At 34.8% G+C, this 25112-nt stretch overlaps 1 long non-coding RNA gene across 1 annotated transcript in view; it reads left to right on the plus strand.

Annotated features, from left to right (window-relative positions):
* The window catches only part of LOC122305800, a 54279-nt gene extending 30228 nt beyond the window's left edge, over positions 1–24051 (plus strand). The window contains exon 3 of the long non-coding RNA XR_006241251.1: positions 23990–24051. This is a non-coding gene — a long non-coding RNA (uncharacterized LOC122305800). The remainder of the gene's footprint in view (positions 1–23989) is intronic.
* The last annotated feature ends 1061 nt before the right edge of the window (positions 24052–25112 follow it).

Consider the following 25112-nt stretch of genomic DNA (forward strand, 5'->3'; position numbering starts at 1 on the left):
CTTTTGGCCATAATTTTGGCTATGGGTGTCGGAATCGCACATAAGACCCCAATTCAGAAAGCTCTTTTTGGCGCACACACTGTTCATATTGAGCATGGCTTCATGTGCCTTTTTTTCGACCTCAAATTCTGCTGTTTTCCGCTCCGAATCACTAGTTTTCGTTATTTTTTTATTTATGGTAATATTTCGCTTGTCAGTTAGGAAGTCATTTTAAACCCGATTTGGGCCAGATTTTTTGCAGATTGCTTATTTTATTTCAAATTTCAATTTGGAGTATTTTTGAGATTTTGCTATTTTTGGCAAAATTCGGATAAACATGATTTTTAGCTATAACAGTCAGGCTTGTGGACTGATTTTCATTATTGCTTGATTTGATAATATTCAGTTAAACCCTAGAGACTTTTCTCTCTGGTTTTGGGTGATTTTTCTCTTGTGAATCATCTGTTGGACTAGCCTGCAGGATAATCGCTATTATGTTCGGCGTCAACCTAGGAGCTATTATGGTGGTATTTGCTCTCTAGGCCACGAGTTGCTCTGGTGGAAGACATACCTCTACCCAGGAGTACTTATGGTGCTATTTTTTAAATTCCCACGAGTTCATATGGTGGTATTTAATCTATTGCCCACGGGTTCATATGGTGGTATTTAATCCATTGGCCACGATTTGATCTGGTGGAAGAAATTCTTCACCCATAATATGGTATGATGTCAAACAGAGATGTTATCCACGGGCTGGTATGGTGGCATTCTCTCATTTTCCATGAGATTGTTGGAAATCCAATGAACTTTTGCCATGAGAAATAAAGTCTTCAGCCACGGAATATGCCGTGGCTAAAAATGTTTAGTCCCCACCAATTACAGTCACCATGGCAAATAATAGTATTTGCGGCCAATTATACACCACGAGCCTTCCACGGGCCAAACTTGTGGGAAGATTTTTTTACCCACTAAAAATGCATTTTTAGCCACGATTAGCACCCTTGGAGAAAAGCGATATATCTTGTAGTGACTGTTGCATAAGCTGCTGTATTTGGATTTGCATTTCTCTCCTAAACTGTTCTTGTTGTTCTTCATGTTGGTTAAGGCGCGTCTCGATCTCTCATTGTTTCACCAATTGAGCCTCTAACTCATGCTGCCTTGCAACCAATTCTTCGATTCTGCGATTCGAATTCTCTTGCGCTATAGAGGCCGCAGAGGCAGACCCAGAAGAAGAGGAAGATGGAGAAGGTTTTACAAAGCAACCCAAACCTCTAAAATATCCTGAGCGTTGACCCAAAACTTGTGTGAAAATCTCAACATCATTTGTTGAGGAGTTTTGATCTGACGTAGATTCAGCACGTATGACAACCATTTTATCCTATACATAAGATAAATAGTTAATATCATCATAAATATTCTAATATATTTATTTAGGATAATTTATAATACATACTTAATTTTCACGGGCGTCAGGATGACTCCATTCTCCATTACGATTAGTATGTGATGCAGCATATAATTTTGTCAGATCATAATTGGTATCTGAATCTTGCTATAATAAATATTTGTTAATATATAAAGTCATTAGGATTCATATATTCAGTTAACTATATACAAATGAAAAAAATAGCAATACCAATTTTTTAGAGAGGCGATGGACATATCTTGAGCCTGCATGATGAGTAATCTTCAATTTCGATCTATTTGTTTTGTTTATAGAACTTTGTTCCTACATAGGAATTGAAAATATTAGAAAGTGAAATTAAAAATAAGACGACTAAAATAATTAATTTAATTATACCTTATATGATAGATCCTCAAATATGTCACAAAATTTTTCTCAATCAGAAGGTTTGACATCTTGAAAAGGATGTTGGCGTGCATCTTCCATATTCTCGATAGTTTGCGAGCATGATCTTACAATTCCAAACTGTTGAACTCAAGGTTTCAAGTTTTGTGTAATTATATATCTACACATGGATTTTGATGATAACAAATGAATTCAAAAAATAAAAGAGTCTCAAACTCATGTTGTCTACACAATGGAGTCAAACACATCAAGAAAACAAGCATGAGAAAGAAGGGAACAAGTTCACATTAAAGTTATAGAGTAATATTGTATATCTCTTAAAAATTTGAAATTAGGATTAAGGTTTAAAATTAATTTTTTATCATAAAGCATTAAGATATATTTTTCACATGTGCATGAATATTTTGAAAATTAAATTTGAAAATTTTGAAAGATAATTGATTGTCATCTTTCATATGTGCATTACATGATTAAAGTTTTGAACTTTGAAAATATTAAAGATGATTGATTATCATATTTCACATGTGCATATTTTATTTGCATATTTTCAAAAGTGATTGATGCTTTTCTTGACTTATGCAAAATGTAGATGATTTTGTTTGAAACATTTAAAAAATAAAGTGTGCTCCTTCTGTCATATATAAAAAGTAAAAAGATTATGTTTGAAAATTTTAAAAAGTAAAGTGTGCCCCTTTTGTCATATGCAAAAAATAAAAAGATTAGGTTTGAAATATTTGAAAAGTAAAGTGTGCTCTCTTAGTCATATGCCAAAAGTAAAAGATTAAGTTTGAAATTTTTGAAACTTAATTAAAAAAGACGAACTTTTTATTTGAATTTTTTGAAAAAGTGAATGATGTTATCTTTGACATATGAGTCTTTTTAAATTTGAATATAAAGTCTCATATGACTATAAATAGATTATTTGAGAGCTTCACATTGACAACACCAAGAGCATAAAATATTCATTCAAACCTTTCATTCTCCTTCTCTAAGCATTGAGCCTTAATCCTTGTTCATTTTGAGAGATATAGTGTGATGACCCGTTTTTACATGTATTTTCACTGAAGGCGCTTTTTAATTTATTTAATATAATAGTTCTTTTATTTTAAATTAATGTATTTTAATTAGTTTTTATTTATTTGATGCGGTGTTTAATTTATTTAGTCGTTTTACGGTTTTTAAAATCGTTTTCGGCGGATTAGTTTTGGTTTTCGGAGTGAAGACTGGACCTCATTTCTTTTCCCTCATCTTTTCTTTTTATTTTCTTTTTTTTTTCCTTTTTCTTTTTCCTTTTTCCTTCTTTTTCTTTCTTTTCTTCTTCTTTCTTCTCCTTTCTCTCTCGCATATGCCGAACAGCTTCTTTTTCTCCTTCCCGTTGCCGCCCCTTTGACCGTTTAGTGCACCACCACCACCATTCTCTTCCTCTTCCACCAGAGATCATCCCCACCAATTTTCAGAGCCATCGGACCATCCGTTTGCTACCGCGAGCCGCCGGAAGTCACTGCACCTGCTCTGTTTTTGGCCCTGTCGCCGGTTGCTTTCGCAGCCCAAAACTGCCACTCGCCAGTGGCGTGACCTACAACACCCACCTAGTTTTCTTCCCCTCTCACCAGTGAACATCCCCACCAAGTTTCACCTCCATCCAAGCCACCGTTAGCCACCATGAGCTCCTCCAAGTCATACGATTTTTCACCGATTCCGGCGCCGTCGCACCACCTCTAGCCACCATCTCTTCACAGCTTCTTCTCCTACCTCTTGTCGACCTAAACCACCCATTTCCGACCTCGATCTGTTGTCGGAGCAGCTCCCACGAGCTCAACTCCATTCAGCCCCTTTTTGGCCTTCGACCGCCATTTCCACCACCACCCACAGCCAAAACTCGTTTCCTTTAGCTTCATAAATATCTCAAGACCATTTCCTATCAATTTCGTGTCTTGGTTTGTCCCCGTTCGAAAGTGGGTAATTTATTACCCACGGCCACAGTGTAAATTACACTGTTACGTTGGTTTTCCTCCGCTGTTTGCAACGCTGCGAGTTTTTTAAAAATATCGTATAGTGCTGTAAGTATTTTCCAAACTCTACTTTTAGATTTAAATATATTTTGCTCCTACAATAATTATTTGACTGCTGGTTGGTTGATTCCGGACTGAGTCCGAGGAGTTCGGAGGTGACCGGTGCAAAACTGCAAGTACACAGTATCGTAGTTTTATAGTAAAGTAATAAGAAGAGTATCGTCCTCAGGGATTGGTACCTTATGTTTGCCAAATACCAAAATTATACTAAACTTGATTTTATCTAGAGGAATCACTAAGATTTTTGTAGTTGCAAATTTAAACTAAAACCTACTCAAAGAAAATATGCAAATGAAATAAAACTGATGTTTGAAGATCAAATTAATGGGAAGAAAACTTCTAGGAAATCGATTTCACCTAATTCTTCACTATGCTTTTCTCATCCAGCTAACTTAATTTAATTCTCTTTTATCTATTAGCAAATCTCTAATTCTTCCAAAAGCCTCTTTTGATAGTCAATTGGAAGTGATTCTAGTTTATCAATTCACACAAGAGTATGCAAATTCAATAATCAAGAATGCAATAAGACCAATGATTTAATTACTACATAGGTTCATACAAGTCTTTCGATCTCTATACTTACCCATGCTGAAATATCCAAGATCTACCCTATGATTCCCTTTTTCAATAGCAAATCACAAGATTACTTATCATCTAATCAATGGCCAGCTAATTAGAAGCAATAAATTTAGGATAAATCAGATAAACAAAGAGAGAATTGCATTAAATTAGCATAGACAATCAAGCATAGTTCAGAAATAGGTTACATCGTTTTCCTAGAATGAAGAAAATTTAGCTTATGCTAGAAATAGAATTCAACATAAATGAATTCACCATAATTGTTCTAAGAAGATGGGAAGAAAATAAACACTGAAAAATCCTCCTTGCAGCCTCAACTCGTCGTCAAAAGCTCAAGGGAACGATTCAACGCTTTTCTCTCGTCCGTGCTCGTGTATGATTCCAACGTACGTGCAATAATTAGAATTCCCTCTCCAAAAATAGATGATTTGAATCCCTCTAGCTATGTTTTTCTCTCCCAAGAAGTGTTCTCCAGTCAAAAACTCTCGGCTCTAGAGTGAAAAATTGCTTTTATATGGTCTCACGGCGGAAGACCCTAATTCTGTCAAAATACGATGTTCGCTTGAGCGGGGTGTCGAGCGCACGTCGAGCGTTCGACTTTGCCTGATTTCGCTCGAGCGGCCAATGTCTCCGCTCGAGCGATCTTTATTTTTCAGCAACTCGCTCGAGCTCCCTGTCGAGCGGCAGTCGAGCATTTGAATATGCCTGAATTTGCTCGAGCGGCCAAAAGCCTCCGCTCGAGCGAACTTGTGAATTCTGCAATATGAAATTTTGCAAGTCATCAGGGGGTTAGATGGATTAAGGACGGAGTTGTTTGGTTGATGTTGTTTTTTTGTTTGAGATATTTGAGCCTTGATGTTTGCTTTGTATAGTGCACGCATGTTCATGTTTAAAAAGGGAAAATCGGATTTTTCATGTAGTTGCATGCATGTACATGTGTTTGAAAAATGAAAGCCGTGCTGGAAAGCGAGAAATGATTTATGGTATATGTGAACGGTTGGACTGACTGGTTTGAGTCAGAGGCACGGGTAGGGATGGTGGTAAGCAGGGACGGTGGTAGAATCCTGCCTGTGATTCCTGCCTACAGTGCACGCGTAGGGATGGTGGTGAGCAGGGATGGTTGTAGAGTCTCGCCTGTGATTCCTGCCTACGGTACACGCGTAGGGATGTTGGTAGAGTCCAGCCTGCGATTCCCGCCTACAATGCCCTGATGGTTTGGTTAATGGGTCATTTTCTGGAAAAATGGTGGTTTGGGCCATTATCTGGGATAATGGCGAGGCTTGGTTTTATACGATATGTTTTTGGGCCAAATGAGATTTTGGCGTGCGTGGAAAAAATGTGATTTTATGGGATGAGAGCATTTGCATTCTTTCATGCATATTGTGGAGTTTATTATGTTTTTATCTAGTGGTGTTTGGAGTTTACTTACCTGCGGCACCATTTTTGGTACCGTAGATTTTGGTGCAGAGATTGAGGATGAGGAGGATGAGGCTGAGCCCGAGGATGCGGCTCCGCCGGGATGCTGATGTTATGTTTTGTATTTGATTTAAAATTATATTTGTGTTTGTAATATTCTATTCTATATGTTTTTGAATAGCTTTGTATTAAACAAGAAAAATTCTGGTACTTAGTTATTGACTTTTCCTTTCGCTGCGTTTTTCTTGTGCACATTCGTCGCTTATACACACACTCGGCACAAGTCGATAGGGTGATGACCTGTGATGTCATCATCCGGACGTCTCGATTTTTCCGTGTTCGTGCGTGGAGATTTGGGGGCGTCACAAGTAGTATCAGAGCGGTTTGGCTTTGGGTAAAACCATATGTCCCGTAGGTAGTACCAGAATGTTTTTTTAGGTTGTGTTTTAAAATTTATGTTAAGTAAAGTTGTTATTTGATTTGTTTTATTTGTTTTAGCTTGTTTGCTTGTTTTTATTTATTTAGTTATGTTTTTGTAAGCTGGTTTCTTTTTGTTTCTTGTTATGTGGTGTTGGTCTTTGGTTTTTGTTTTTGTTTGTTGTTGGTTTTATTTGTTTTTGTTTTCTTAAAGGGGGTCAAAGGTTGTGGTGGCAGGAAAAATGGGGAGACCAAGGAAATCTACTCAGGAGCCACGGGACAATACATCAAGAAATGACTCCATAGCCCAAGTAATACGGCAGATGATGGAGTTTATGCAGCAGAATTTTAGGCCACAGCAGACAGGGCCTTGGCCACAACCAGGAGGACCTTGGCCACAACAAGGGGTCCTTGGCCGCCACAAGGAGGGCCTTGTCCGCAACAAGGAGGACTTTGGCCACAACCACGAGGTCCTTGGCCACATCAGGGAGGGCCTTGGCTATACCCGGGAGGATCTAGTAGCATGGTGCAAGCCGGAGGCACCTATGAGCGCTTTCTGGCGCATAGGACTCCACACTTCACTGGAGAAGAGGATCCACTTCAAGCTGGAAAGTGGATCAAGGACTTGGAAAGAACTTTTGAGGTGTGTGGTTGCATTGAGGCACAACAAGTACTCTATGCCAGCTATCTGTTGCAAGGCACCGCTTCTGATTGGTGGGATACCAAGAGGGTGATGCTGGAATCAGAATTGGGATCTTTCGCCGCTGTGACCTGGCAGCGCTTCAAGAAAGAATTTAACGACCGCTTCTTTCCCGCTTTTGTAAGGAAGCAAAAGGCAAGAGAGTTCTCAAGGTTCAAGGGAGCATGACAGTGGAATAGTACGCCCGAAGATTTATAGAACTTGGGCGATTTGCTCCCCATCTCATCGCCACAGAAGAAATGCGAGCCGAGCATTTCCAGGAGGGTCTACGTCCTGATATACGCCATATGGTGGTCAGCCACCGGATATCCACTTTTTAGTGGATGTGGCCACTCTTGTGGAGCGAGAGAATAATTTGAGAATGGGCTCCCCTCCAGGACATAAGAGGCGGAGTTTTTCTGGTGAAGGAAGTAGTTCGGGTTCACCTCAGAAGTTTGTTCAGCAGACTGGGATTCGACCATTAGCAGCCTCGGGAGTGCGTATGGGAGGACGAGTGCCAGTTTGTGGAAGATGTAATAGAGCTCACAGAGGCGAGTGTCGTCTGGGTAGTAACCAATGTTTTGAGTGCGGTCAGACGGGGCATCTTGCTCGTGAATGCCCTAGTCGAGTTCAAGAAAGCCATGGAGCTCGTCGCAGTGGTAGAGCTAACCAGAGGCATTTGGCTCAGGTTCGAATGTACGCAATGACTCCTGGTACCATTGAAGGCGAGGTTAGAGAGACTCAGAATGCTGGAGTCATGGCAGGTATGGGTCTAATTTAATCCTTCGTGATGAATGCCTTGTGTGGTTTTGTTTTCTTTTCTTTTATATATGTATATTATCGAGGCTTGGAGAGAATGGCATGATCTGGGTGATCTTTTAGGGAAGTAGAATACTTGAGTTCTCTAGTTCCGTGGAGTTTATGAAATGGTCTATAATGTAGTAGATTGTAAGTTCAACGAATTTCAAGGATAGATTTTATGAAGTTTCATTAAAGTTTTAAAGCTTGGGGCCTTATAGATTTTAGGAAAATAGGTTTATGGTAATTAAGGTGTTAGGTTCGACAAGCTTTGGAGTGGAATAATTAGATTTCGAGTTTTAGATTTCGTGATTCGGATGAATAATTTGGTGGCAATTGGGGCTTTAGATTTTACAAGCTTTTAAGGTGAATGTTTTGGATTAAAGCTACCAATCTTGAGAATTTCAGAAAATGATTTATTATCTAGTAATGTTTTAGAATTTGAAGGATTTGAGAGTCGATTTTCTTTTATGCGATGTAAGTTTCTTGATCTTAGAAGTTCTGGAAGATGATTCTTATTTGATTTAAGGTTTTAGAATTGCAGAGTTGAAGGACTGATTTATAATAAGAGTTGAGTTCTTAGTTTTACAGACTTAGTGTTATAGCTTGATCTATTCTAGTGAGTGATTAGTTTGTAACCATTAAAATGGGGTTGATTAGAGTTGAGTTGTTGAAATGAAAATTTTTCTAGAGTAGATTTCTTTGAGGATTGGAGGTAATGACCTAGTGCGTGTATTTCTTTGAGGATTGAAGATATCGAGTTAGTTTAGAAAATAATTATTGTTAACTCGAGGTTGTAGTGGCAGATTTTAGGAAATGATTCTATTGATTCGAAAGATATAGGTCCATCAGGGCGTTGGAAATAGTAGATTTTGTGTTGGTATTGAATACGATTGAATTTGAGGCTATACGATCCGTAGACTTTTGAGAATGGATTCTTAGCAAGTTTAAGGTCATTCTCGGTACCAAACTTTAAGCAATGGCTAGTTGCTGATTTAAGGATATAAGTTGAGTAGATTCAGGAATGATTCTTGTTGAGTTGAGGATATAAGTCCAGGTGATGGAAATGTGATAATGGATCACTTGTACGTTTGAATGATTTGTGGTGTTGGCTAAGAGTACATGAGATTAATGAGTAGTAATGGTAAGTGCGTATGGATTTCGGGGAGTGTTGGTTCTAGTCTCATCCATTTTTGGCTTGGTAGGAGTTGAAGAGGAATCTGTGTGGTAATATTAAATTCAAGAGATTTTGGCTTTGAGTTGTTTGGTAAGTTGAACAGAATGTGCAGTCGAAGCGGGTTATCCATTGGGATGATGGTTTGAAACGACTGTTGTGTTTATCTTGAAAATTAATTGCGACTTGAAGTCATATGAATTTATATTGGTGAGGCTATATTTTTCTTTGGAGATCAAGTATCCAGTTGGGAGAATTGAGGATATGGTTATTTAACTTGAAAAGAGATCGTTAGGTCACCATATGTGGTGTATGAAGTAATAAATCTTGGAAGTTGAAATTTATGCATCAAAGGTGGGTAGCATGATCATATGTATGAAGTAATAAAGCAGTAGGATCCTTGAATGTTATTTAATAGTTTTTGATGGATTGAAGATTTAAACAGTATGACCTATCTTGAGATGTTTTTTTTGTGAAGTGCTATTGAAGGAATTAGTTGTGCTAAAACTAAAGTTTTTGAGAGTACAAGTAGGTGGGTGAGTTACCAAGAGTGTTTCGATTATGTCTAGGTGAAGTCAGTGGTAGTTTATAGCGTTTGAGTTATTGCAAGATTAAATGTTATTCATAATATAGGTAATGAGTTTGAAGTATGGGATATCGGATAGAAGTTATAAGCGCTCTCGTTGGTTGGCCGGGAAGGACTTGGGCCTTTTGGAGATGTTCCTTATCTTTAGGAGAGACATGTGTATTTTAGGATGATGCTACGTGTTTTCAAATTGGGGCCTAGAGGTTGATTAGTACTGGTTTCTGTCATCAATCAATGGATGTATTTTTGCGGAATGTTGGTTTTCGTTTAGGACAGCGATGGCCAATTGAGGAACGAGTGGAGATTTATGGTTTTTTTTAAGGTATATGATTTTCTACGGAAAGGTGGTAAAGCTTTTCTTGTGATTAGGTGTTGATTGAGCTTATACTTCATGATATTAATTTTTGAGGACATAGCCTTTATGTATTTTGGTGAGTTATCAAAGTGCGCGCGAAAGCATGATTTTTGGAGATTCTTAGAAGTTCAAATTTTGTGTTGATTTTGAAGGATTAGTAGTGATTCGAAATTTTAATGGGAGATTAATCTTTTGGTCGTGCAATTTGGTTTATGGATGGTTAACTTTGGAGGTGGCTATTAAGTTACCAAAGTTGGAATGGGATGAAAGTTTGGAAGGTAAAGCAGAGATGTCGTGGATATTAGCAATTTATGGTGTGAAGTTAATAACCATTGGTTTTGTTGGGAGTTGTTGATGTTATGTATCTCTCATATATGTTCGTAGTTGTATCTTGTATCTGTTTGGCGCTGATGGTTGATCTTGCAAATTTTGAAGACGAAATTTGTTTTTAAGGGGGGAGGATGTGATGACCCGTTTTTACGTGTATTTTCACTGAAGGCGCTTTTTAATTTATTTAATATAATAGTTCTTTTATTTTAAATTAATGTATTTTGATTGGTTTTTATTTATTTGATGCGGTGTTTAATTTATTTATTCGTTTTACGGTTTTTAAAATCATTTTCGACGGATCAGTTTTGGTTTCCAGAGTGAGGACTGGACCTCATTTCTTTTCCCTCATCTTTTTTTTTTTTTCTTTTTTTTTCCTTTTTCTTTTTCCTTTTTCCTTCTTTTTCTTTCTTTTTCTTTCTTTTTCTTTCTTTTCTTCTTCTTTCTTCTCCTTTCTCTCCCGCGTACGCCGAACAGCTTCTTTTTCTCCTTCCCGTTGCTGCCCCTTTGACCGCCTAGTTCTCCGCCGTCCGGCCACCGTTTAGTGCACCATGAGAGATCATCCCCACCAATTTTTAGAGCCATCGGACCAGCCGTTAGCCACGCGAGCCGCCGGAAGTCACTGCACCTGCTCTGTTTTTGCCCCTGTTGCCGGTTGCTTTCGCAGCCTGAAACCGCCGCTCGCCGGCGGCGTGGCCTACACTACCCACCCAGTTTTCTTCCCCTCTCACTGGTGAACATCCCCACCAAGTTTCACCTCCATCCGAGCCAACGTTAGCCACCACGAGCTCCTCCAAGCCATACAGTTTTTTACCGATTTCGGCGCCGTCGCACCACCTCTGGCCACTATCTCTTCATAGTATCTTCCCCTACCTCTTGCTGACCTAAACCACCCATTTTCGGCCTCGATTCGTTGCCGGAGCAGCTCCCACGAGCTCAACTCCGTTCAGCCCCTTTTTGGCCTTCGACCGCCATTTCCACCACCATCCATGGCCAAAACTCGTTTCCTTTAGCTTCATAAATATCTCAAGACCATTCCCTATCAATTTCGTGCCTTGGTTTGTCCCCGTTCGAAAGTGGGTAATTTATTACCCACGGCCACAGTGTAAATTACACTGTTACGTTGCTTTTCCTCTGCCGTTTGCAACGCCGCGAGCTTTATAAAAATACCGTATAGCGCTGTAAGTATTTTCCAAACTCTACTTTTAGATTTAAATATATTTTGCTCCTACAATAATTATTTGACTGCTGGTTGGTTGATTCCGGACTGAGTCCGAGGAGTTCGGGGGTCGGATGGATTGAGGACGGAGTTGTTTGGTTGCTGTTGTTTTTTTGTTTGAGATATTTGAGCCTTGATGTTTGCTTTGTATAGTGCACGCATGTTCATGTTTAAAAAGGAAAAATTGGATTTTTCGTGTAGTTGCATGCATGTACATGTGTTTGAAAAATGAAAGCTGTGCTGGTAAGCGAGAAATGATTTATGGTATATGTGAACGGTTGGACTGACTGGTTTGAGTTAGAGGCACGCGTAGGGATGGTGGTAAGCAGGGACGGTGGTAGAATCCTGCCTGTGATTCCCGCCTACAGTGCACGAGTAGGGATGGTGGTGAGCAGGGATGGTTATAGAGTCTCGCCTGTGATTCCCGCCTACGGTGCACGCGTAGGGATGGTGGTAGGGTCCCGCCTGCGATTCCCGCAGACAATGCTCTGATGGTTTGGTTAATGGGTCATTTTCTGGGAAAATGGCGAGGTTTTGTATAAGGATATTGCGATCCATTTTCTGGAAAAATGGTGGTTTGGGCCATTATCAGGGATAATGGCGAGGCTTGGTTTTATACGATATGTTTTTAGGCCAAATGAGATGAGTTTACTTACCTGCGGCACCATTTTTGGTACTGTAGATTTTGGTGCAGAGATCAAGGATGAGGAGGATGAGGCTGAGCCCGAGGATGCGGCTCCTCCGGGATACTGATGTTATGTTTTGTATTTGATTTAAAATTATATTTGTGTTTGTAATATTCTATTCTATATGTTTTTGAGCAGCTTTGTATTAAACAAGAAAAATTCTGGTACTTAGTTATTGACTTTTCCTTTCGCTGCGTTTTTCTTGTGCACATTCGTCACTTATACACACACTTGGCACACATCGATAGGGTAATGACCCGTGATGTCATCATCCAGACGTCTAGATTTCCCCGTGTTCGTGCGTGAGGATTTGGGGGCGTCACATATTGTTTGAGCTGTATTATTATTATTTCACTCATTGAGGAGTGTTTTCTGATAATCTATCCATTATCAGCTCTTGTATCAGTAAAATGGTGTGTATAACCCTTGTGCGTGTAGAAAGTGTTCTACACAGGGAATAGTTGAATCACTACGTGTAAGGTGATTGCAAGTGTAGAGGATATTATACACGTATCCTTTGTAGCGGTATTGTTCAAAAGTGTAATAGGTTTCTATCTCTACCTAAGGAGGTTGAATAGTGAATTTGGGAATTTTCAAGGGGTAGCTTGAGACGAGGAAGTAGGCAGTAGGGTCGAACCTCGTTAATATACTGAGTTTGCTTCTCTCTTACCCTTACTCTTTATATTTATTGTTATTTCATATTTTGTTTATATTTTATATTGTATATTTAATTTATAATTGTTATTCTTTTAATACAACTCAATTCACCTCCCTCTTATGTTAGTCATCTAGGCAATAATTGGTATTAGAGCTAAGAGCTCTATTATAACTAATATTGCAGTTTTGTGACTATTATGACTATTATAACTATTATGACTAATATTGTAGTTTTATTTGGTGAAGGTCAATTTAGCAGTCGGCCTCCACTCTTTTGTGGAGACAATTACTCATTCTGGAAAGTTAGAATGAGAATATTCCTTCAGGATCAAGGTTGAGAAATCTGGAAATGCATTGTAAATGGACTTTTTATTCCAACAAAAGTGGTTGATGGAGTAAATGTAAAAAAGAAAGAAGAACAGTTTGATCGTGAAGACGATAGACATTATACTTTGAATTTAACTGTGATGAATTTGTTATTTATAGAATAATGACTTGTGTTACGGCAAAGGAAATTTAGGATAACTTGAAAGTTACTTATGAAAGAATTTCGTAAGTCAAGGAATCAAAAATTTATATTCTTACTCATGAATATGAAATGTTTAAGATGAATGATGATGAATCTATTTCTAGTATGCACACTCATTTTACTAACATCATAAACAGTTTGATAGCTCTTGGCAAAGTTTATTCCAAAGTGGAGATAGTAAGAAAAATTCTCAACTCTTTACCAAAACGTTGGGAATCAAAAGTGACAGTGATTTTTGAAGGTAGAGACCTCAAAAAGCTCGAAATGAATGAACTCATTAGGTCACTTATACCCATGAGCACACATTGAAAAGAGGAAAATAAGAAGGAAAGCCAAAAAAGAGCTTGACACTTAAAGCCATTCCTCATGAAAATGAAAGTAAATGAAGATGAAGAAGTTGCGATAATAACAATAAGAATTTAGAGGTTCTTAAAGAAAAATAAAACTCCTCCGAGGAAATCTTTCAAAAAGTTTTTCAAGAAAGATTCAGGTAAAAATGACACTTTAATTTGTTATAAATGTAATAAGTTTGGTCATATCAAGCCAGATTGTCCTCTGCTAAAGAAAGATCAAATAAGGACAAGAAAGTAATGAAAGTTACATGGAATGATGATTCAAGTAGTTCAGATAATGAAGCAAGCAATGGAGAATCAGCAAATCTTTATCTTATGGTTAAAGATGACATTGAGGTAATAAATCTTGATAATATTGAAGATCTTTCATATGAAAAATTGCAAAATATTTTAGAAGAGGTATATGAGGAATTTGAAAAATTGGGTATCAAGTATACTGCTTTGAAAAAGAAAAATTCTTCTTTAACAAACGAAATTGATATTTTAATAAAAGAAAGTATCGTTTTGAAAAATGAAAATCTTGAGTTGAAAAAGAAAAAAACTGATTTAGAAAATATGATTGAAAACTTTACAAATGGAAAAAACAAATTTGAAAAATTTCTTGGTAGTCAAAGATGTGTTTTTGATTAGGCATGCTTGGGATATATGTCAAAACAAAAATACAAACCTTATAAAAATTTTTTTGATAATCCTTTTACATCAAAATTTAATATTCAAAATTCTTTTCATAAAAATAATTTTGTCAAAAAAGATACTATTATAATCACTCAAGTTCTTCATATATGTCACATGCTATTTGCAATTTTTGTAACAGAAATGATCATAATTATCATACTTGTCCTATTAGAAGAAAGCATACAATGACTATTAGGGCCATATGGGTACCTAAAAATCTTGTTTCTTCTAATACTGATAAATAAAGGACCCAAAGAACTTGAGTACCAAGAAAAATTATTTTAATTATTTTTATAAGTATGCATGAAGTCCTCCACAAGCAAAAACAAATGGTTTTTAGATAGTGGATATTCAAGACATATGACGGGAGACAAGACTAAGTTCTTTGATCTTAAATTAATCTAAAGAAGAAGGACATGTGATATTTGGAGACAACTCGAAAGGGAAGATTGTGGGAATAGGTAAAATTGGTAATGAATCTTCTCTCATAATTAAAAATGTTCTACTTGTTGACGGTTTAAAACAGAATCTTTTGAGTATAAGTCAATTATGTGATAAAGGGTTTACAGTTACTTTCAAAATGAATAAGTGCATTATTTTGAATGATCATGATTGTAATATTTATTTTATTGCTTTTAGAAGCAACAATGTTTATACAATCGATTTTGAAGAAATTACCTTACAAGATACTATTTGTTTTTCAGCTCAAAATGAAACTAATTGGTTATGGTATAGAAGACTAGATCATGCCAACATGGAATTTATTTCCAAACTTTCAAAAAATGATCTTGTAAGAGGTTTACCAAAAATAAATTTTCTTAAAGACAAAATTTGTGATGCATGCCAATTTGGTAAACAAACAAAAACTTCTTTTAAAACCAAGAAACATATTTTCACTATTGGACCATTACAACTGATACACATAGATCTTTTTAGACCAAATAGAGTTGTAAGTCTAGGAGGAAAATATTATGCATTTGTTATTATTGATGATTTCTCTAGATATACTTGGATCATCTTTCTTGCTCATAAAGATGAGGCACATAATGCCTTTATCAAGTTATGCAAGAGAATTCAAAATGAAAAGGGTTATACTATTTCAAGTATCTGAAGTGATAGGGAAAAAGAGTTTGTTAATAAAAATATTGAAACATTTTGTAATGAAAATAGTTTTATGCAGAATTTTTTTGCTCTTTGAACTTCTCAACAAAATGGGGTAGTAGAGAGGAAAAATAGATCTCTTCAAGAGATGGCAAGAACAATGCTCAATGAGAACAACTTGCCTAGTTTTTTTTGGGCCGAAGCGGTAAGTACTGCATGTTATGTTATAAATAGAGTTATGCTAAGGTTTAAATTAGAAAAAACCCCCTATGAGTTTTGGAATGAGAAAAAATCCAACATTGGTTACTTTCATGTATTTGGATGAAAATGTTTTATTTTGAATGATAGGGATAATTTAGGCAAATTTGATGCAAAATTTGATGAAGATATCTTTGTCGGGTATTCTACTAATAGTAAAGCTTATAGAGTATTCAATAAAAAGACTTTAACTGTACAAGAATCTATGCATGTAGTATTTGATGAATTTAATTTTTCACTTTCCAAGAAATCTATTAATGAAGAAACAAGAGGTATAAATAACACAAAAAGTCTCAATCTTAACAAATAGAACACAATAGAGGAAGTTCAACATAGAACCATCAGGAAAAATCATCAAAATTTAATACAAGATGCAACCAAACAGTGAAAATTTGTGAAAGATCATCCAGTGGAACAAATTTTGAGAGAACCTTCACTAGGTGTAAGTACTTGATCATCTCTTAGAAATATTTGCAATCATACTACTTTTCTATCTCAGATTGAATCCAAAAATATTGATAAAACATTTTTTGATGAATTTTAGATTCTAGCTATACAAGAAGAGTTGAATCAATTTGAAAGAAATGATATTTGGACACTTATTCTTAGACCCAAAAATCATATTATTATTGGAACAAAATGAGTTTTTAGAAACAAGAAAGATGAGTCCGGACTCATTACTAGAAATAAGGCTCGACTTGTAGCCCAAGGTTTTAATCAAGAAGAAGGAATCGATTATGATGAGACATATGCACTAGTTGCAAGATTATAAGCTATTCGAATGTTACTTGCATATGCTTGTTATAAAGATTTCAAATTTTTTCAAATGGATGTGTAAAGTTCTTTCTTAAATGGTTTTATAAATAAAGAGGTATATGTTGAGCAACCTCCAGGTTTTGAAAATTATATTTCCCTAAATCATGTTTTCAAACTCACAAAAGTACTATATGGACTCAAACAAACTCCTAGAGCTTGGTACGAGAGATTCAGTAGTTTCTTAATTGAAAAAGATTTTTCAAGAGGAAAAATCGACACAACTCTTTTCATTAAATGTGAAAATGATGATATTCATTTAATTCAGATTTATGTTGATGATGTAATATTCGGTACTACTAATGAAAATATGTGTAAAGTTTTTGCTAAGACTATGTAGGAAGAATTTGAAATGACCATGATGGGAGAATTTACATTCTTTCTTGGATTGAAATTAAGCAAGTAAAAAATAGGACATTCATTAATCAATCAAAATATATTAAGAAATTATTAAATAAGTTTGGGATGGAAGGTGCTAAGGAAATTAAAACACCAATGAGCCCATCAACTAAACTTGATAAAGATGAAATCGGTAAGCTAGTTGACTCGAAGGTATATCGAGGTATAATTGGTAGTTTATTATATTTAAAAGCCAGTAGACCAAATATTATGTTTAGTGTGTGCTTGTGTGCACGCTTTCAATTATCTCTAAAAGAATCACATTTAATTGCAGTTAAGCGCATTCTTAGATATCTTAGTGGTACAATTAACCTAGGGTTATGGTACTCTAAGCACACATCTTTCAGTCTAATCAATTACACAGATGCAGATTATGCTGGTTGTAAAATAGATCGAAAAAACACTAGTGAAACATGCCATTTCTTAGGTCATGCACTAGTTTCCTGGTTTAGTAAAAAATAAAATTCTGTTGCACTATCTACTGCTGAGAGAGAATATGTTGCTGCGGGTAGTTGTTGTACTCAAGTTCTCTACATGAAGCAACAACTTGAAGATTTTAAACTCATGTATAATCACATTCCAATCAAATATGATAATACAAGTGCTATAAATCTTTCAAAGAACCCAATACAACATTATAGAACTAAGCATATTGAAATAAGATATCATTTTCTTCGAGATTATGTGCAGAAAGGCGATATAGTACTAGAGTTCACAAACACACACGATCAGTTAGCAGATATTTTCACAAAACCTTTACCAGAGGATAGATTATGTATGATTAGAAGAGAAATAAGAATGATGCATGCTATGAATATCTCTTAAAAGATAGACTAGAGTTAATAAAAATAGAGAGAGATTTTTTAAATACTTTTACATAAACTTGATATTCTTAGTCTCATGTTTAAGATGCTCATTCTCTTCATACAATATCATGTCATCCCCATCTATGGGAACTGGCAAGCGAAATGAAGAATCTAATAGAGATTTCCACTGTTTATTTTTTTGTTGTCCTTCCCTTATATGAGACTCTTGAACAATTCGTTGAAGTACAACAATTTATTCTTTAAACTTTTTAACCTCATGGTTTCTGACTTGTAGCCTTTGGGAAAAAGCAACAATAGAGGAAGAGTAGCGAGTCCCAAGACTTACCAAGTCGTAGATAGCATCAGAATCTGACTTATTAGTCAAATTATTATTTTCTTGCTACAACATGGCACTAATGGTAATTGCAGAAAGGACAGGAGGTTGAAGTGCATAATGCCTCATGGATGGATTTAGAGAAATGTTAGAAGAATGAGCCATTGAGAAAAGAACTGAAGGCTTAAAGCGAGAATATTGAAGGAATGTAGATAAGTTATAGAGATTAGAAGAAAATTTGATGCAGATTGGATGAACTTTAAAATTGATTTTATAGAGATAGCATAAAGAACAAGACGAGTTATCATCCAAGTCGAAAAGTAATGTGATTTTTTTTTTACCGATTGGTGAAAATGACATGTTTTAGAAAGTTAGAGCCCTTAGTCTCGTTTGTCAACAACATCAAACGATTTTTTCAAATCTCTAGTGACACTTGTCGGGTCATGGACAGATCCATTTTTTCAACTATCTATAATTTCTACTAACACACCGTTTTCTTCAGTCTATTTACTTGCTGCGGATGCTTTTTAATAATGCCAAAAGGGGGAGAAGTGTTAGAAGAGAACATTAACATTGTTTGAATTGCTAAACTTGTTATATATGTTTGAAATTATATTTATACTTTTACTTGAAAAACTAACGCACATTTTCAAGGGGAGCTTAAGTATTAATACAGGCTTCAGGTTCTATCAAGTATTTGTCATCATAAAAAAGGGAGAGATTGTTGAACTCAAGGTTTCAAGTTTTGTATAATTATATATCTATACATGGATTTTGATGATAACAAATGAATTTAAAGAATAAAGGAGTCTCAAACTCAAGTTGTCTATACAATGGATTCAAGCATATCAAGGAAATAACATGAGCAAGAAGGGAATAAGTTCACATTAAAGTCAGAGTAACGTTGTAAATCTCTTGAAAATTCAAAATTAGGATAAAGGCTTAAAATTAATTCTTTATCATAAAGCATTAAGATATGTTTTTCACATGTGCATGAATATTTTGAAAATTAAATTTGAAAATTTTGAAAGATGATTGATTGTCATCTTTCACATGTGCATTACATGATTAAAGTTTTGAACTTTGAAAATATTAAAAATGATTGATTGTCATCTTTCACATGTGCATATTTTATTTGAATATTTTCAAAAGTGATTGATGTTTTTTTTGACTTATGAAAAAGATAGATGATTTTGTTTGAAAAAATTGAAAAGTAAAGTGTGCTCCTTTTGCCATATGCAAAAAGTAAAAAGATTATGTTTAAAAAATTTAAAAATAAAATATGCTGCTTTTGTCATATGCAAAAAGTAAAAAGATTAGGTTTGAAATATTTGAAAAGTAAAGTGTTATCCTTTTGTCATATGCCAAAAGTAAAAAATTAGGTTTGAAGTTTTTGAAAAATGAATGATGTTGTCTTTGACAATTAAAAAAGAAGAACATTTTAGTTGAATTTTTTGAAAAAGTGAATGATATTATCTTTGACATGTGAGTCTTTTTAAATCTGAATATGAAGTCTTATATACCTATAAATAGATCATTTGAGAGTTTCACGTTGACAACACTAAGAGAATAAAACATTCATTCAAAACTTTTATTCTCTTTTTTCTAAGCATTGATCCTTAATTCTTGTTCATTTTGAGAGATATAGTTTGTGTTGTATTGTTCTTATTTCACTCATTGAGAAGTATTTTCTGATAACCTACCCACTATCAACTCTTGTATCAGTAAAATGGTATGTATAACTCTTGTGCGTGTAGAAAGTGTTCTATACAGGGAATAGTTGAATCATTACGTGTAAGGTGATTGTAAGTGCAGAGGGTGTTCTACACGGATTCTTTGTAGTGGTGTTATTCAAAAGTATAATAGGTTTCTATCTTCACTTGAAAGAGGTTGAATAGTGAATTTGAGAATTCTTAAGGGGCAGCTTGAGGCGAGGACGTAGACAGCAGGGCCGAACCTCGTTAACATACTGAGTTTGCTTCTCTCTTACCCCTGCTCTTTATATTTATTGTTATTTCGTATTTTGTTTATATTTTATATTGTATATTTGATTTATAATTGTTATTTTTTTAATACAACTCAATTCACCCCCCTCTTGTATTAGTCATATGGTCAACACAAACTGTCCACTCTGGACAATTCAAGAGTTATCAATCTTTTAATTCATTCAGATTGATAACTCTCGAACGGGTCTAAGGTTTATTTTGATGAACAAGCAATACAAGATATGCTAACATGTATCATACAAACAATGCAAGATATGCTAATTAAAAGTCAATTGATTAATTAAAATATTTAATATTTAAGTATTATTAAATCTTAACTATTTGTATTTTAATTCCAGTTTAATTTTATTAATTTAAATGTTTAGTATTAAAGTATTATTAAATCTAGAATATTTGTATTTTAAATAAAATTAATTTTACGAATTTCAATAGTTAAGTATTTAAGTATTATTAAATCTTAACTATTTGTATTTTAATTAACCTTCAATTCATTAATTTAAATATTAAGTATTTAAGTATTATTCAATCTTAACTATTTGTATTTTAATTAAAATTCATTTGATTAATGACAATTTTAAGTATTTAAGTATTATTAAATCTTAATTATTTGTATTTTTTTTTTTAAATTCAGTTGATTAATTTAAATTTTAAGTATTTTTTCAATTATTAAATCTTAATTATTTGTATTTTAAACTAAATTCATATACTTAATTTAAAGATTAATTATTTAAGTATTATTGAATCTTAATTATTTGTAGTTTAATTAATATTGAAATTGATAGATTTAAAGATTTAGTACTATTCTAATTTGTAATTAACATTTTAACACTAACCAACATAACATTCAAACAGTGAACATATATGTTTGATTATATATTATAATCAAATATTACTATGTTACTAAGCTATAGTATATTACTATGTTAGATATTAATGTTGTTATTTTATTAAATATTACTATGTTAATAAACTATAGTATATTACTATGTTAGATATTACTATGTTACTAGCATTTAGAGTGTATTCTAATTAAACTAAAACTAAAATATAATATGTTAATATATTAAACTATATATAACATATATATACTATTATATATAGTGCCATATATAGTGCTAGAATAGGGAGTGTCATCTAATTAGTTTATAACTAAAATATAATATGTTAGTATACTAAACAAGTCATAACATGCATTTACTATAACACATATGTGATCTTTAATATCACATATATGTTATATAATACTATTATATAGAGAGCTCTATATGGTATACTATATTATACTACATCATATAACTTATACTATATATAATATAATATAATATAATATAATCCATTAAATGAAAATATATTATATACTATATTAAAAATAATAAATATAGTAATCATGAAAAATTATAATGATAAAAATATCATCTTTTAATAGTAACCATAATTACAGTTAATACGTTCGAACGGTATTGCATATATAAGTTGCCGCGGACGTCGTTTTCACAGAAGCCAAACGTGTGCATTTCATACGTTCTCCGTCGTTAACCGTTGATCTACGCCGTTCAATGTCGTCTTTGCCGCTGTAAATAGTACTCACTCGAAGCCTCTTCCTTTACATACTGATATTCCTTTTTTTCAAAGTATTTTATCGTTTAGATTTAGGTTTTTGAAGGATTATTTGTTTGAATTAGGATAAACCGACTTATCCATCAATACTCACTATAGATTTGCTTTAATCCTTTGTAGGAATGTTTATTTAGGTTTCTATTTGATTTATTTTGGTGAAAAATCCATGGAATCAAAGGATTCTATGGATTTCAATGGCTGAGTCGACTCGGTCTGGAAAAATAAATCGATTCGAATACTGTTCGAATGCTATAAACAGTGGTTGAATAGTATTCACTAATTGTTTGAACGTTTATTTAGATGTTCAAACGTTCAGCTCAAAACAATGCAACCTTTCAACCATTCATGTAAATAGCATTCGAATGGTATTCAACGTTTGAACGTTGTTTTAGACGTTCAAACGTTATGGCCAAGTGGCAACCATTCGACCATTCATGTAAACATTCAAAAATTACAGTGATCGTTCGATCTCTATGTTGGGTGTTCGAATTGTAAACATTATACATTCAAACGTTGTTTTACACATTCAAATGTATAGGGTCATTCACTGCGATCAGTCTTCAGTGATCGTGGTTGGGGACCTATCCTAGATGTGAGGGAGGAAGCATGGGAGCCAGTCTCCTATATTGACATTGTTGCTGAGTTTTATAGAGAGCTCGGTAGTACCAGCCCAGATGACAGAGGGGCCTACAGGATCTCTGTCCGAGGAGTATCCGTTGTATTTTCATGGGATGGACTTGCTGAGCATCTCGGTATTCCTAGGCTGCTAGATGCATATCCGAATGTGGTGCCTAGAGAGTCTGATTCTTCAGCTGAGGCGGAGACAACTGAGGAGGAGGCATCAGTTTATACTGATGTAGTTGATACCCTTGCTGATCATGAGGTGAGGGATTTAGTTGTTGGTCCAGATGCTCCACCGTATGACGGGATGAAGAGCATCAAACAGACAGATTTATCTTCTTTCTTCAAGATTTTGAATTTGATAATTGTCAACAACATTGACCCTCAGCAGCACAATACAAAGATTGACATTGATCAGATGAAATTTATGATACGGGTCGCTCGTGGCATTCCTAACGACTTGGTGGGGTATATATTCGATAGGATTCGATCAGAGTCTTGATACATTTCGATGGATATACTGCCATTCAGAATCCTGATCACCCGATTTTTACTGTTTGCTAGTGTTGTGCTTGATGTTGCTGAGCGTAAATGAGAACCGATGGGACCGATAAACAACACTACCCTCTCACGCAGCACGGGACACTCGAGACTGCATCTTCGTGGACATGTTCTAGAACCGATTGATCCTCAGAGAGATGCAGAGCCAGGAGATCATGGAGTATCAGCTGCGGGGACATCTACACAGGCCTAGGTATTAGTAAACAATGTTACTCGTAAGGAGATGGCTGAGATTGTGCATGCAACGATCAGCGAATAGACATTAGCGGTGATCGATGCAGTGCGTATGGAGATCCATTCTGCTATGTCTGTGCTTTGTACATAGTTTGATGCCATGTCTGCGACTCAGGTCACTATCAGTACTCGACTGACATAAATAGAGGAACGTATAGCTGCAGTCGAGGAAGTGTGCAAAGACTTGGGGTCTTAATTAGTACCTTCTATCTTTTTTATTTATTTATTTTTTGTTTTAAGCATGGACAATATTTTGTGTATTGTAAATTCAGTATTTAACTATGAAATAGTATTATTTTATATTTTCTAAACTAATTATTAATTTACATTATTCCTATTATTTAATTAACCAATTTCTTACGATTACTAGTTAATATAAATATAATTCTATAAAAAAAAAAAAACCATGGTCACCGTTCGACCCCTTCAAATCATGTTTGAACCGTGCTGATGTATCATTTGAACGGTTAAACTTTAACGTTCGAACGATTCATCAATTTTCCTCTAAAAAAATTTATGTAACGCGCCAAAATTACGTTCGAACGGTAAAATTTATACGTTCGAATGGTGAATCTTTAGTGTTCTAACGGTTAACTAATTTGGGACAAAATATTTCGTCCCTAACTAGACCGTTCAAAACATTCCGTCATTTTTTGAGAATGAAATTCATAATTTCGTCCCTAACTTGGTTCATTGAGGGAAGGCGTTTGCTTGTAGGGAAGAATAACAAATTTCAAATGCTCCAAAATCATAACAAAATCCATGAAAAGGAAACTAATAAGCATCGAGGTAAGTTTTGTGATGATCATCATGACATGACGGCCAGGGAGCAGCAGCTGACGAAGGTGTACGTGGCGCCTCCCCGGCCGCCTCTAGCTCATGCCATGATCACTGACTTCAGTCCAACAACTCCAGGTCACAGCCCTAGTATTGGGCATCCCATTCATCCCTAGGCCAATTTCTTGGTCTTCCTGCATGTATATATGTTGCATGCAGCATGCATGCACACACACACAGACATATATATATATATATATATATATATATATGTTCTCATTGATCGTTGCATGTCCAGGAAATGACTTCATTATCTGCGTTTAGATGTATCATTAATAATGGTGTTGTGCTTCAATTGCCAATAAAAAATTTAAGGTTGTAGCTAGGTAGGGTTGAATTTTCTTTCGGCATGTTTCTTCTCCAAAAAACAAAAACCTGTTTTTTTTCTATTTTCCACTCTATTTAGTTATGTTGTAACTTTGGACAAGTGTCCATACGTACAAGAAGGCGTTCATGTAATTTGTGGCTTTCGTCAATTTGTTGGGTTTTCAATGAAATCTAGCTAATTACGCTATTCTTGGTCTTGCATTTTGCTTTAGCCTTAATTTTCTTTTATATATCGACACCCGACATCACTGATCAGCACAAAAGGTTGCACTTTGCCACTACACATACGTAGTAACCTATGGAAATTGATCTAATATAGGACAGAATAACGATTATGCTGCAGGCTAGTTTCAACAGATAATTTACTGAGAAAATACTAGATTTTTCCAAAACACAGAGAAGACTATGAATATTACTGATTAATAATTAAATTCAAAATTATTTTATAAAACGCACAAGCTGGACTTTATAATTAGCTACAAAACTTGAAATTATGAAAAAGTTTCAAAAATAGAAAAATCTAAATTATTGTATGAGAAATAAATACATAAATAAACAAGAATCTTACAAAAAATTTGTGAAAAATCAAACTCAGAATCACTTCTAAACTTGAAATCAAATATTTACTAATACGGCTGCAAGAATGAGTATAAATATATGATTTTAGAGAAAGTAATTGATCTTCCTTATCAATTTGGATATGCACCAAGATCCTAATTAATAACTAATTAATAATAAATTATATGAGTAAATCATGAATGACGTTCGAATCGGGTTGATCTAATTTAGGCTGCCAAAGGTAATTAAACAGTTAATTAATTGAGCGTCAAAATGTTATGGCGGACTTGCCCACCCACTAATTACATGATTACTCCTCCTGAAGCTAG

This window comes from Carya illinoinensis, chromosome 1 (genome assembly GCF_018687715.1).
Source record: "Carya illinoinensis cultivar Pawnee chromosome 1, C.illinoinensisPawnee_v1, whole genome shotgun sequence".
Taxonomy (NCBI): Eukaryota; Viridiplantae; Streptophyta; class Magnoliopsida; order Fagales; family Juglandaceae; genus Carya; species Carya illinoinensis.